Source organism: Arabidopsis lyrata (assembly GCF_000004255.2).
Source record: "Arabidopsis lyrata subsp. lyrata unplaced genomic scaffold ARALYscaffold_7, whole genome shotgun sequence".
Lineage (NCBI taxonomy): Eukaryota > Viridiplantae > Streptophyta > Magnoliopsida > Brassicales > Brassicaceae > Arabidopsis > Arabidopsis lyrata.
The window spans coordinates 20,335,591-20,348,909 of NW_003302549.1; positions in this window are offsets into that span (position 1 = coordinate 20,335,591).

Genomic DNA, 13,319 nt, shown 5'->3' on the forward strand with positions numbered 1-13,319 from the left:
AACAATGGCCGCATCTTTTGCTTACTTGAGGGACATCAAGCCTTACAAAACAGTTTGGCGTCAGGTGAAGGTGCTTCTCTTATTTTGTTATGAATAGAGATATCATTTGAAAACGACCTTTGTGCTTGTAATGAAAGTTTGTTTTCAGGTTATATATGGAATTTTAGATCTTTTTTTTTTCATCCGAAATTAACTAGCGCTCAAAAGAGTCATTTCTTGGGAATGTTGTTTACATAAGTGATATGAAGCGGTTCAGTATGAAATTTTCGTGCCAGATTATCCTCTTTTACATTCGCACAACGAGAAATTAAGGATAAAGAGAAGTTTAAGAAAGAGCTCTCAGTCTGCCAATCCTTACTATGTCTGGACCTGGTAAGTTTCCCCGTGTTGAGTGAAATTAAGCCGCATGCTCCAGTGGGGCCTTCCCTTCTTCAAAAGTCAAGGCTTCATTCACGTGCGATGGTTCGGTGGGGCCTTAGTCCTCCGCCGACCCCAAATCATGAGGATTCTATTGTGGAACTGTCAAGGGGCGGGTGCACAACTTACTACTCGTCCACTGGAGGAGATGTGTCAGATGTACTCTCCAGATTTTTTTTTTAATCGGAAACTTTCTGATGCATGATTGAAAATTGTGGGATGATCGAGGTTCCATCTCTTGGGAACTTCTTTTCATGGGTGGGGAGACGTAGTTGTGGAGTTGCGGGCCGAAAAGTTTCTAGACTTACCAAATCACGGTTGGATAGAGCTTTGGGTGATGAAGAATGGCATAAAAAATTTTCCCACACCAATGTGGAGTATTTGAAATTATGGGGTTTTGATCAGAAACCCCTCCTCGCCTCTATACAGAACAGTTCTCACTGGTTTGTTAAACATTTCATCTTCGATAACAGATGGATTGATAAACCTGGTTTTAAAGAATCGGTCTTTCAAGGCTTGACTTTTCCTTCGCAAGAAGGTGTTCTTTTTTTGCAAAAGGTTACAAATTGTAGACGAACTATCTCTATTTGGAAGAAATGAAACACTACAAACTCTAAGAAGTTGATTTTAGAATTACAAAACCAAATTGATTTAGCTTAGGAAGATGAATTCGTCTCCTCTGAATATCTGCTAGCCCTAAAGTGGAAGATATGTGATGCATATAGGGAAGAGATCTTTTGGAGGGCACAAAATAGGGAAACGTGGTTTCAAGTCGGTGATAAGAATACAAAATTCTTACATGTTATTACCAAGTAAAGAAGAGCAAAAAACAAGATCATTGGACTGTTGAACCAAGATGGTATGTGGGTGGATAAAGAAGTGGGCATTGAGAGCTTAGCGGTAGACTACTTTAGAGATATTTTTACTACCTCTGAACCATAAAATTTCTATTCCGTCCTTAGGAACGTGCCGGTTATGATCACAGAAGCGATGAACCAGAATCTTACCAAAGAAATCTCCCCAGAGGAAGTTAAACGAGCCCTCTTCTCGCTCAACCCGGACAAAACCCCAGGCCCGGATGGAATGACAGCTCTTTTCTACCAGTGATCGGGTCGGACTTAATAAAATTAGTTTGAGACTTCCATTCTGCAAGCTCCTTTGATAAATGGTTGAATGAGATGAATATCTGTTTGATTCCAAAAACATATAGACCAAGGAAAATGGTGGAGTGCCGACCAGTCAGCTTATGTAATGTTAGTTGCAAAGTTATCTCAAATGTACTTAGTTCCCATATAAAAAACTCCTTCCAGAATTAATTTCCGAGACTCAATCCGCTTCTGTGTCTGGGAGACTCATTACGGACAACATTCTTATATCACAAAAAATTTTCCATGCTCTCCGAACAAACCCGACTTGCAAAAAAATGTTCATGGCTATAAAAAGGAACATGAGTAAAGCATACTGCTAGGTAGAATGGTCCTTTTTACAAGCTCTAATGCTAAAAATGGGATTCGCTTAGAAATGGGTAGATCTAATAATTTTTTGCATTTCATTGGTCTCATATAAAGTCCTTTAAAATGGATCACCGAAAGCTTCCATCAAACCGTCAAGGGGAATTCCGTAAGGTGATTGATGCGGTATGGAAATTCACTTCAATCTTTTACCTGAAAGACCACACATTAAACTGCAATTGCACAGTAATCAGAGTAGTATATTAGTATCGATCCCACAGAGAGTGTAGCTACGGGTTATTGAATTCAAACAAGAAGATCTAGGTAGCACAAAACTAAACTTTGGGGTTTTGGTTTTGGGTTTCCTAATAACTAATGCAATGAAAGTAAATAAAGCAAATGAATGAAAGCTAAGTAAACTAATGAAAGCGGGTAAAGAAACAAATGTAAACTAATATGACTAAGATGTTGGGTGATGTGGGGTTTCTCCGGGTATCGTGGTTCTCGACTAACTATGGTTTAGATCTCTACGATTTCTATGTTTTTATTCTAGTTCATAACTTCGAAAGGCGAATAAACGAGTTACACTGGGTTATAGGATAAGCTGACAAATCTCCCTATACTCTGTTACTCAATTGACGCAGGCAACGACACAGTGATCGACATATTAAGGATGGATTCGCTAAATACTCTAAGTCTTCTTACTCAACTTACGCAGGCAACAACACTAAGGATTGGTAACACTATGTCTTAGATTAGGTTTACCCTATTAAAGCTCCTAACCTCTTGGATCATCGTTTGGTGATCAATCCAATCACATGCATTAAGTAAAACATGTCCCAAAAGAATCTAAGTATGAACGAAATAACAGAACTATAAACCTAATATGATTTGAACCATGAATCCCCTTTGAAGCACCCCATAAAACCCAACAAAGAAAACTACTAGCTCATGATGCAAAGAAACCACATGGAGATAAAGTAGAAAAGCATCATAAACAAATCAAATAAACAAAAGGGGTTCAAAGAAGATTTCTCTAGTGTCACATAAGATAAATTCTCTCCCCAAAAGTCTTTGAAAGAAAGAGTAGAAGAAAGAGTAGAAGAGAAAACTATGAAGAACAAAGTGTAACACCCCGAAATTCGTATTGGTCTTAAACCCATCATTTAGTTTGATTAATAGAAAAACAAAGCCCGTTAAAAGCCCAAATGGATGTAACACAAACAAGAAAAAGGGTTTCGTTGTGTGTTCGTAAATATATATCTACGTATATAACTTCGTCGCCGCAAGTGAGAAAATAAGCAAAGCTCGAGCAAGTGTACCCCTAGCCACCACAAGTGGTTATTGAGAGTTAGGTCATCACTGTCGTCGTTCATGTCGCCACCGTCTCTACCGTTTTGCATATCAAGTTGTCGTGATCGTCTCCGTTGTCTCACATTAGTATATTTGTGTGATCGAACCGAATACACCTTTATTAACATAAACTCATGTTCTGTTTGGTATAAGAATTGATATATCATTCTACACAAAATCTGTTCGGTTTCACGTTGAATAATTTTCGTAACACAACTGAATACAACTTCATTAATTAACTTTTCTATATCATACTTAAAAATTTTCAATTTAGCAAAATACAACCGGCCACGACGTCGGTGCTTTTGGCTTTTGTTTAGTTAGCATCCTTTGGGTTCGTGTGTGGTGAGATTTCGGGTTTGGTCTCGATTTCTCCTTGTAGATCTAGGGTTTGGTTTGTGTAGTTTCTCTCGTTGGCGAGCTTATCGGCGGTTTGGGTCTCAACCACTATGTCTAGAGTGTTGGTGTCGGATCCCGCACCAGAAGTCCGGGACCAACCAAAGATTGCCACGTAGACAAGATGAAGACCCATAAAGGATAAAGCCCGTCGGATCCGTGAGCCAAAGGAACGGTCGGAGTGGTTGTCAACATAAAGAGGGTCCGAAGTGACTGCATCTCGACACGAGTCCGGAGACGAGGTCATGGTTAAGTCGGTCCAAGGACATTTTGGCCGAAAGGCGAGGCCCATAAAGCCCAGAGTCAACTCAAATTTAAACGTTGAGCATTAAAATCAAGGAATCAAAACGGACACATTTAAGAAGGAATAATTGTACTTAATTACTCATTTTTAATGTCGTTTCTCTATGTATAAATATGGAGGCCAATGGCCATGTAAAGGGATCTTCCTCTGAAGAAAGAAAGACTATAGCAATTTTCGTAGCAATTTATAAGTTTTTACATATTCATTTTTGTCCCTCAAGAGTAATCTTTCCTACTTAATAAAAATACTTGAGTGTGTGAATCCGACATCCACATTTTGGCGCCGTCTGTGGGGAAATAGGATTCTTGAGTGGTCAGATTTTTCTTTATTACACTTCCGAGATAAGCAACAATGTCCGGAGGAGACACCGTTGAGACATCATTGGCTGAAACCCTCAAAGCTATGCAGCAAACCATGTCGGACATATCACAAAAGTTCTCGGATGTTGAAAAGGCCGTCGATACGTTGCAAACATCCCAGGTATCTCTTAGTCAAAACGTCAATACTATACAAACTCGTGTTCGCTCTTTAAGTGCAGGAAACCTTGTGGGAATCCGAAGAGGGATATTCAACTCGCCAAGTTCCGCTGCACGAAATGAAACCAGCGGACAAACAACTCCCGGTGCTACTAATAATGTAGTTCAGACGTTGGAAGAGGAGACACAGCTCGGAGATGAAGAACAACTTGCAGCTCAATACGAGCAGGAGAACCTCGACCAGTTCGAGACCATGAGGAAGGTTAGCCAGGAATTAAAAGAAATGAAATCAAAATTTCATCAAGCTACAAGTTCGGAGCCAGACATCAATCGAGTCATTGAAGAAGCTAGGCGAACACCTTTCATCTCGCGAATTGCAAGTTTGAGGATCAAAGATTCCCGGAAACTCAAGTTGGACCCTTATAGCGGATTGGAGGATCCAAAAAGCTATCTCGCAGCTTTTCTGATCGCTGCTGGAAGAGTCGAATTGGATGAAGCTGATGAGGACGCAGGCTACTGCAAGCTTTTTTCGGAGAATCTATGTGGCCAAGCTCTAATGTGGTTCACCCAATTAGAGCCGGGTTCGATCAGCAATTTCGACGAACTATCAGCCGTATTCTTAAAGCAATACTCCATCCTTATGGATAAAAGCGTTTCGGATGCCGATCTTTGGAACTTATCGCAAGGATCTAATGAGTCACTTCGAGTTTTCATCACCAAATTCAAAGGAGTGCTGTCAAAGCTCCCAAGAATCTCGCAGCAATCAGCTTTATCTGCCCTACGAAAAGGATTGCGACATGATTCAAGGTTTAAAGAAGACTTAATACTTCATAAACCAGACACAATTCAGGATGCACTCTTTCGCGCGAACAACTGGATGGAGGTAGAGGACGAAAAAGAAAGTTTTGCCAAAAGAAATAAACAAGAAAAGCCGGCAATCACCGTCCCTACCAAGAAGTTCGAGCCTAGGGAGAGCAAAGGACCAAGGAAATTTGGGTCGCAACCCTTCAACAGTACCGTCGGAAAGCAATTCCAAGGGAAAGGAAGATCAAACACTTGGGTCCGTGATGAAAGTCTATATTGCGACATTCCTAAAGTAACCGGACATTTAACCAAGGATTGCAGCGTTCTTAAAAGGCACCTCGCAGAGCTTTGGGCTAGTGGAGATCTTTCCAAATTCGATATAAAAGATTTTGTGAAGGAATACCACGAAGCAAAGGAAAGTTCCAAAGATCAAAATTCTAAAAGACCAAGGTTAACCAACGAGGAAGAACCAAGGAATTCTAAGGGTAAGATCAATGTTATTCTAGGAGGTTCCAAATTTTGCGGAGATTCGATAAGTTCCATCAAGAAACATAGACGAAATATCCTACTCAAAGCAAGCTTAAGCGAAGAAGTCGATTTTCAAGGTGCATCAATATCATTTAATGAAGAAGAAACGCGGTACCTCGAAAGACCTCATGATGATGCTCTAGTCATTACCCTTGACGTTGCCAACTTCGAAGTATCAAGGATCCTTATAGATACAGGCAGTTCGGTCGATTTGATCTTTTTAAGTACTCTAGAAAGAATGGGAATTAGTCGGGCGGATATAGTGGGGCCTCCGTCTCCATTAGTTGCATTCACCAGTGAGTCAGCCATGTCTCTCGGGACAATCAAGCTACCGGTCCTCGCCAAAAAGGTATCGAAGATCGTGGACTTCGTTGTCTTCGATAAGCCCGCGGCTTACAACATCATCCTCGGTACTCCCTGGATTTATCAAATGAAAGCGGTCCCCTCCACATATCATCAATGTATCAAATTTCCAACATCAAGAGGAGTGGAAACAATTCGGGGTGATCAAGAAGCTTCACGGACGTGTTATCTAGCTAGCCACCGTATGAAGATTCAATAGCAATTAACGAAGCCCACAAAAGAGGGACTAAGAACAAAATTTCCTAACGGGCAGAAGAAAGATGATGTAGTAATCGAAGTGGTGTTGGAAGAAGATGAGCCGGACCGGAAAGTTCGAATTGGGGCAACTTTGACTGGCCAAATAAGAGAAGCTTTGATCGAACTCTTAAGGAAAAACAAAACATCGTTTGCATGGTCAGCAGCGGACATGCCTGGCATAAATCCAAGTATAATTTGTCATGAACTAAACGTGGATCCAAGCTTCAAACCGGTGAAACAAAAAAGAAGAAAGCTTGGAGTGGAGCGAGCGAAAATAGTAAATGACGAAGTGGATAAACTTTTGAAGATAGGGTCCATAAGAGAAGTGCAATATCCGGAATGGGTAGCAAACACTGTCGTTGTCAAGAAAAAGAATGGGAAGGATAGGGTTTGCATCGACTTCACAGACCTCAATAAAGCATGTCCCAAAGATAGTTTCCCGCTCCCACATATAGATCGACTTGTAGAGTCCACCGCTGGGAACGAGCTGTTAACATTCATGGATGCCTTCTCGGGTTATAATCAAATAATGATGAACCCCGAAGACCAAGAAAAAACGTCGTTTATCACTGATAGAGGTATCTATTGTTACAAGGTAATACCTTTTGGTTTGAATAATGCAGGAGCAACATATCAACGGTTGGTTAACAAGATGTTCCATAATCATCTCGGGAAAACAATGGAAGTCTACATAGATGATATGTTGGTTAAATCGTTAAAGAAAGAGGATCACGTTAAGCATTTAGAGGAATGTTTTGATATTCTCAATAAATATCAAATGAAGCTGAACCCGGCGAAGTGCACATTTGGAGTCCCATCCGGAGAATTTCTTGGCTATATCGTGACAGAAAGAGGGATTGAAGCCAATCCAAATCAAATTAACGCTTTTCTAAATATGCCATCTCCAAGAAACTTCAAGGAAGTACAACGGTTGACTGGGCGGATCGCGGCTTTGAATCGTTTTATCTCAAGATCAACGGATAAGTCGTTACCTTTCTACCAAATCCTAAGAGAAAACAAAGGATTCCTTTGGGATGAGAAGTGTGAAGAAGCTTTTGGGCAGCTTAAGGCATATTTAACCACTCCACCCATATTGTCTAAGCCAGAAGTGGATGAAAAGCTTTATTTATATATATTAGTTTCAAACCATGCGATTAGTGGAGTCTTGGTGCGGGAAGACCGCGGGGAACAGAAGCCGATTTACTATGTAAGTAAGTCGATGACGGATCCAGAAACCAGATATACAATGATGGAAAAACTCGCACTCGCGGTGGTGACCTCGGCTCGGAAGCTGCGCCCGTACTTTCAATCCCATCCGATTGAAGTATTAACCAACCAGCCACTCCGAACAATACTTCATAGTCCAAGTCAGTCCGGACGTTTGGCGAAATGGGCGGTGGAATTAAGCGAGTACGACATAGAGTTCAAAAACCGGATCAGTATGAAGGTTCAGGTCTTAGCAGATTTCCTGACCGAACTACCAATACCTGGAACGATAGAACAACCGGAGAACCAAACTTGGAAATTACACGTAGATGGGTCTTCAACAAAACAAGGATCCGGAGTGGGAATCAAGTTGGAGTCTCCAACATCAGAAATTCTAGAACAGTCATTCCGATTGTTATTCAATGCCTCCAACAACGAGGCAGAATACGAAGCCCTGATTGCCGGACTTCGATTGGCACAAGGAGTTGGTGCTAAAGAAATAGTGGCTTATTGCGATTCGCAATTAGTAGTTAACCAGTTTAATGAAGACTATGAAGCCAAAGACTCAAGAATGGAAGCATACCTCGAAGTGGTGAATGATCTATCTAAAAATTTCTCGAAATTCGAATTAATCCGCATACCTCGGGGAGAGAATACAACTGCGGATGCACTTGCCACATTAGCGTCAACATCAGATCCTGAGTTAAAAAGAGTTATTCCAGTGGAATGCATTTCGGAACGAAGCATTCAAGATAGCAAAGAAACCCTCGTCATTACAAGGTCTCGAGCAGCGGCACGCGACCGTGGCGAACCAGAGATCGAACCGCCACCCAACAAACGGAGGAAGTCAAAGGGATCAAATACATCTAACAAGGAACCCGTTGTCTTAGCTGAAGATGTGATTCCAGAAACAATGTTAGAAACCGAACCGTTAATCGAGGAGGATGTTCTTGAACCAAACGAACATCCCGAGCCAGAGCCACGAGTATTTCACAAGGTTGACCAAATTCCGGCTAAAGACTGGGGGGCTGACTGGAGAGAGCCAATAAAGCACTACATTATGACAGGCGAGCTCCCAAAGAATAAGTGGCAAGCCAGAAAAATGAGAATCGTTAGCGCGAAATTTTGTCTGTCAAAAGACACATTGTATAGACGAGGTGTCAGTGACCCTTACCTATTATGCATTTTTGGGCCCGAAGTCGAAATCGTTATGAGCGAAGTGCATGAAGGATTATGTGGGAGTCATTCTTCAGGAAGGGCTATGGCTTTTAAAGTTAAAAGAATGGGATATTATTGGCCCACTATGATTACAGATTGTGTTAAGTTCGCCCAAAGATGCAAGCGCTGCCAACTCCATGCACTATTGATCCATCAACCGTCGGAATTATTCTCCTCCATTTCCGCCCCATACCCGTTTATGAGGTGGTCAATGGACATCATTGGACCATTGCACAAATCAACTCGAGGTGTACAATACCTTTTAGTCCTTACGGACTACTTTTCGAAATGGATTGAAGCTGAGGCGTATGTTGGTATCAAGGATTCGGCGGTGAAGACCTTTATTTGGAAAAACATTATATGTCGACATGGAGTTCCATACGAAATAGTCACTGATAATGGACCACAATTCATTTCACACGAGTTTGATGCCTTTTGTGCGGATTGGGGAATCAAAGTTAGTTATTCTACTCCACGATATCCGCAAGGAAACGGTCAAGCTGAAGCCGCGAACAAGACAATATTAAGCAATCTCAAGAAACGTTTAAGTCATCTAAAGGGAGGATGGTATGAAGAACTCCAACCCGTCCTGTGGGCCTATCGTACAACCCCTAGGCGACCTACAGGGGAAACTCCATTCTCTTTGGTTTATGGCATGGAGGCGGTAGTACCAGCTGAACTCAATGTGCCCGGACTTCGCCGAACAGAAGCACCGTTAAATGAGGAAGAAAATTCAGTAATGCTTAATGATTCACTAGATACCATAAATGAAAGACGTGATCAAGCTTTGATTCGGATCCAGAATTACCAGCAGGCAGCAGCCCGGTATTACAATTCTAAAGTTAAAAGTAGACCGTTCTTCGTGGGAGATTATGTATTAAGGCGCGTCTTTGACAACAAAAAAGAAGAAGGTGCCGGTAAACTCGGTATTAATTGGGAAGGACCTTACATTATTACCGAAGTGGTTCGGAACGTTGTTTATAGGTTGAAAGACTTAGAAGACAATCCAGTCAAGCGACCTTGGAATGTGATCAACCTAAAGAAGTTTTATGTTTAAAGATACATGCATTGTTTATGTACATGAACTACGGTGTGGCTTGATCCCGAAATGGGTACGTAGGCAGCTCGGAAACGAGTTCAGCTATTAATAAAAATTTGTTTTATTTCTTTATTAAAGGAAAAAGGTTCGACTGTGCGAACAAATGAAGCAAATAAAGGTTCGGCTATGCGAACATACAAGAGATTGGAAATAGAGCGTTTATTCAAAAGACGGAATGTCCCTCATCGTACACTTCGGACTATGAAAATCTTGTTGACGAGCAGAACACTTCAACTCCTTGACCAGCGAGATCGAGGATTGGCATCATGCAGTCCGGAATTCGAGCAAAATCAGAGATTCCAAGCTCAATCCACTCTCCGGGGTGAGATTCAAGGATGTGAAGATCTCTTGACACCGTAGTAAGCCTGCGTTGCATCCGGTTAATCCTCTTCCGGAGTCTCCTCTTTTCCAACATAAGCTTCCGGTGTTGAAGCTCGAGCGCCTCTATGAACGCCGTCGCTGTTCCTTGGTCTCTGATTGGGAGATCCCTGATCAAAGCACATGGGGCTCGAATCTGAGGTCTCAAGAAGCCGCGAAGTGGAGGAGGCTGCCTGCTTGGCTCATTTGGAACATCTTCGTTTATCATTCCGATTCTGGAGAAGTCGGGCATAGATTCTGAACAGCGAAGATTGAACTCCATACCTACTAAAATGAAAAGAATGGTGAGGAGTAAAGGGAAATTGAAACTATAATTTATAGGAACCCCATATCCCTAGCAAGCTGCGGATTCTATCCAAGGAATGGAGTGATTCGCGGAAAGATTTATGCCCTCGAACAGATCCTGCATTAAAAGACGCATCTCCGAGAATATTTGAAAAGAAAGGAAAATTGCAAATGTTTCCATAAATAAAAAGAGGCAGAAGCCCATTACGAGTTCAAAATAAGTGAAGAAGTTAGAGAACATTCATGGAAGAGGCTTAGGAACAGGCTCCTTTATCGCCGGTTTAGTCTTCGAAGTGGACGCCTTGTTCTTGGCATTCACTTCGGGATGATCCCGAACGCGTTTCCGACAGGTGCTGGCCTCCTCTTCGTCTTCTTCTTCGCAGTCAGATGGAACGGCATAGACCGGGGCGTTCACGGGACCCGGGACTCCTTTAGCGCGAAGATACATCCGAAGCATCTTCGGGATCTCAGCGACAAAGTCAAAGTTCCGCCATTCCCATTGAAAGGGATCACTTTCCAAGGCCCGTATCTTCCTCTCCACCCGAGCGATGCGAGCCTCGAGTGTTTGCCTTTTGAGGCCCAGCCGTTGCCTCTCTTCACACAAGCGACGGTGCTTGTCGGCAACCTAGCATAAAGATGAATGAATAAGACGAAACAAGAGTTTCTAAATCAAAAACTTTAAATATTTACCTTGTCAATAAAATCGCAAGCCTCTTTCTTCTCCTTTGAAGGAAAGTGAAAGACGGCGTGAGGGAAGAGAACGCCGGCCGGTTCAAAGCCGTCGCCGGACAAGAAAAATGGGCTGCCGGGATCAATGGGGGCTACTTTTTCGTTTTCCATTCTCGAAATATTTCTCAAGTAAGATTCTAAAATCGTGTTTAAATAAAGCTTAGAAGTAGGTAAGCCTTTATTTATAATGATTTAGGGTTTGTCTTGGAACCATAAATCCAATAATGGTAGTGTGCCCGAGTGGTTTAAACCATTTTTGGAAAATCGAGAAAAGGCAGTTATTGCATTAAAGACGAGCCGTTTTCCCTACTTTTAAGAAATAAGAAGGGAGAGAGCAACCGGCGCATTAACTACAAAATTTTCTAAGGTTCAAGCCCAATAAATTTATCGAGTTGACTAAACCCGAAGTGGGGAACTCGCTTTAAGCCGAGCTCAGTTCTCGCATTCTAAAGAGAAAGGTCTGATCAGCCTAAAAATCTCAAAAGTATAACCACAAGGCCACAAAAGGTTAAAAGCGGACTTTGCAAACCCGCACATAGTTTTAACCAAACCCCCTTGGGTCATAACCTAGAAAGGTTTAAAAGCCTCCTCAGGCAAATATCTTGTTCAAAAGAAATATTAAAGCCTCCTTAGGCAAAAAATAAGTTCGAAATTAAGTTTAAACTAAGTGGAACAATCCCCAGTTTAAAGTGGACACAGCCACTACGGATCGACCTCCACCTCGGACTCCGGCTCAGTTGTCAAAGTTTCACTCGCCTCCTTAATTGGCGCTTGATCAGATGAAGCCCCCTGACCACCCTCCGCGGTACAACCATCCTCCGGCACCGCAGGAACTTCGGGTGGGACAACGTCTTCCGTTTCACTTGAGCCTAGGAAAAATAATTTCAGTCAATCAAAGGTACAAGGTAAGAAAAGGTAATGAGTATCAAGAGCCAAAAGTTACCTGCCCAGTCTAGATCCGATTCACTTATAGGAGGAGATTCTGTGAAGAATTCCTCAAAGTCAAGCGGGTTGAAGGTCGAAGTGGGAAGAGCTGCCAAGCGACTCCGTTTTTCAGAAAGATTAGTTAACAGTTCGGTCCTTTCTTGCTCCTCGGAGAAATCTGTTTCATGGATTTGATCCAACAGAATCAGGTTGCTCTCATGCTCCTTGATGTCTGATTCCAAGTCTGACCTAGCCTTCTCGGTCTGCATGAAGCGGATGGCCCCTTGGATCAACTCCATCCTGCGTCCCTTAACCTCCTTTCTGGCTTTCGATGCCGACCTTGCCAACTCGGAATCACGCAACTTGGCTAGCGCCTTGTACTTCGCGTCAAGCTCGATAAGTTGGTTGTTCAGGGTATCGGCGGTTGATTTGGATTCATGAAGTCTACCTTGAACACCAGAAAGTTCATCCTGGAGTTTGTAATTCCGATCGTACTGGTCTTGCAGCTCCCCCTTTATCTGCGCAAGCTCGGATGTTAAACTGTCGACCTTGTCCTCCAGATCGTGCTTGGAGCCGGCAGAAGAACTGAGTTCAGCCTCAAGGGCAGAGAGTTTCTTCTTCCACATGTCAATCTCCTTCTCCCGTCCAATGACCAACCCTTCGTAATGTTCGATTATGTCGTTAAGTTTGCTATGAGCCTGGCATTATACATAAACCCGGGATGGCGAGTCAGTTCGCAGAATGGCAATGCAATAAAAAAAAACGGAACTAACCCGAGATGAGTGATGCGCGTGAAGCAAATAGCGTTCACGAATCGCAGGGCGCCACTTGTCGAAGTCTGGCAAGATCGAACCCGATCGGGTCTTGAAGCATCGGAAGACGCTGCCTTCTTTCTCCATAGCTGCGAAGAAGGAAGAATTGTAAAAATTGGAATCTTAATAGAAACAAAAACGTTAGAGTATGGGTAAATCACCAAACCTGAAAGCGATTTGACTTGAGGGACAAGAACGGGTTTTAACCTCGAGGAAGCATCTCGAGATTCAGAATCTCCCTTTTTAGGAGATGCACTCCGAGCAGTCTTTTCGCTGTCGGGCTGAGAAGAAGAAGACATGTCAACAGGTCGGGGAGGACCCATTGGTTTAGTGGGAGGG